The sequence below is a fragment of the Salvelinus sp. IW2-2015 genome, linkage group LG20 (assembly GCF_002910315.2).
Source record: "Salvelinus sp. IW2-2015 linkage group LG20, ASM291031v2, whole genome shotgun sequence".
NCBI lineage: Eukaryota > Metazoa > Chordata > Actinopteri > Salmoniformes > Salmonidae > Salvelinus > Salvelinus sp. IW2-2015.
In genome coordinates this window covers 63,593,901-63,596,610 of record NC_036860.1, presented here as the reverse complement: position 1 = coordinate 63,596,610, position 2,710 = coordinate 63,593,901, and positions in this window count along the sequence as shown.

The window sequence follows — 2,710 nt, the reverse complement described above, 5'->3', positions numbered from 1 at the left end:
ACCGCACACCCCCACACCCCTCTACCCCCCACCCAACAACCCAACCGTCGGATTATTCGGAGTTCTCTCGTCAATACCTCTTCGATGGAGGGCCCGTAGGTATGACTGATATGTGTAGAATCAGACGACGTAGAGAGCAAGCTGCCCCTTGTCTTCTCCGTTCCGTTTTCCAAAAAGTGACATTAACATATATGTTTGAGAAGGTCTATCTGCTGACCGCAGACTGGGGGGCACGGCATGTAGTGATTTTGTGTAGTGATGATTTACTGCACACCGTGCCCCCCAATAGTGCCATGCGAGAGTTGGGTTGGCTAACACCAAAGATTATGGATATACTGACAAGATGTCTCTCCGCCCTAACAAGGGGAAGTCGGTTGTCCACAAAGCGACACTGCGGGTTGTCTAGCTCCCCCTATTCTTCTTTTTTTAATTTGTTGAATACATCTTATTATTGTAATCTGTTGTTTATATACTATGAGGGTTGTTGTCGTCAACCGCCGGTATCAATGGAGGAGGAGGAGCATAAGATGCTAAGTACATAGCATGAATATGCATAGCGATCTGGAGACAACTTAATATGTTTTTATCAAAGTTGAAAGGGGAAGGGGTCTGAATGCATGTATGTTGTATGTTCTAGGGGTGTCCCAGATATAAAAAATATAATATTTTCTTTCTACATATTGATTGGTTGAAATGTTATGACATGTATTTTTCCATATAGACACACCCCATGTGTTTAATAAAATCAACTGTATGTGCGGAACTTGAACTGAACTGATGTTTCAAGCGTTTGATTAAATAATTAACACACACAAATTACTTGAGGAAGCCAGAGATCAATTTAACCAGAAGAAAATAACCAATTCCCGATCTGCTGCTGGCCGTCGTAAATTCTGATGTTATGCTCCTGAAGTTTCCAGTAAAATCGGCAAACTATTTCCATTTGGAGTGCCAATTTATCTTACCATTTCTACTGATCTTCGTACCAATTATGAACGAGTTACAACACCTGTTTGGCCCCGCCACTTCCTGGGTCAGTGAAGTGCGGTATTGAATTTAAGGACAAAATCCGAGTCTCACGCTCATCACCTGTGGAAGGCGGGGCTTCCAGCGAGGCGTGGATTTAATTGTAAATTGTACCTCGTTTCCCTCCTTCAGGGAACAGTAGTTATAGTCTTAACGTTAAGCTTGTCATATGATGAACGTAAATACTGGATCTTTCTGTCGGACAGTTTTTTGTATTCAGATCTCTGAAATGCTCTCTAACTACGTAACATTTAGTGTCTCCTTATGTTACGCTGGGAAAACAGTTTTCATGGGCACAGAAATACTAAATAATTTCAGAGTTTGATAAATCCGAGAGTCCCCTTAAGTTGATTCACAACACCCAAAATGATACTGTCATTAACGTGGTTCTTCAATAATTACACATAATACTTAATACTGTAGCTGTTTAGTTACAGTCACATGTTCAACTATCACCAGCTGATCCCGGAAATCAATTTCTGAATGACAAGCACATGACAAACATCACGACATGCAACAACAACCAAAGTGCTTCTTCATTCATTACTCTGGTAAAGACAGTTATGCTGTGCTCCATGTTGGATCCAACATCCCTAACAAATTGATGTTTATAATGTGTTTTTGTCTGCTTGATTTACAGTAGGGTCTTCTTAGTCTGTTTCAACACAGAGATACTTACCTCATAATGTATTTGTAGCGGTAGAGTCGACCATTCTAATCAGAATGGACTGATTAATTAGGGCCGATTTCAAGTTTTTCAAACAAAACCAGTAATCGGCATTTTTGACACTGTTCATGCCGATTACATCCACCCACGATGAGACTGCGTGGCAGGTGTACTACCTTTTATACGGTGCCAGCCAGGAGCCAAGGTAAGGAGGTGCTAGCTAGCATTAAACCGTATCTATAAAAACAATCAATTGTTGATAAAACATGTTACTGGAAACTGAGACGAAGTAGAGATCTGACAGGGTGGATGAGGTAAATTAACATCCAATCTTATTCAAGTAAGAATCTGAAATAGCGTGCACGGACCCCTTTCATCAAGCTCAAATGAAACTATCCGAAAGAAGCCCAATAAACAGAAGAGTGCATATACAATCTTATACAGTACAGAAAGTAGTTGATCTGGAATCTCTAGTCCTCTGGTTGTCTGATGAGTTTGCAGTTCCTTCAGGCCAGTATCACTGTCCCATGTCTCTGAGTAGATTCTTTGTCTTCAGAAATGTTCAGCTAAAAACAGGTGATTACGTGTGTGCGTAATGTTCCTATTTTGACATTTCTGTGTCTCTGTGAAATTTCAGACTGAACAGAGGCATTTTGTGGTGCTAGATTGTCTGTCTTATCTTAAGTTATGAAAGGTTTACGTCACCCTGTCCTTGAGTATGTGTGTGTCTCGTTTCTCCTGAATGCAGCACCCAGGCACCACTTTTCTATCAGTCTTTATTGAAAAAGCCTTGTCAGCCATCTTTCTCTGGTGTGTGGGGTTTCCGTATCTGACATGAGTTTGTATAACCCTGTTGGAAAGAGTTTTAGTTATAACAATGTATTAGCAAATATGCTGTGTTATAATAAATGGTATTTATTACAAATCTCTCTCTTTCAGTCTCCAAAGAACGTTGACATTAAACTAGGGTAAAAGTAAGGAAAATCAAAAGAAACACCAGCGAAACTTCTCAGAGAA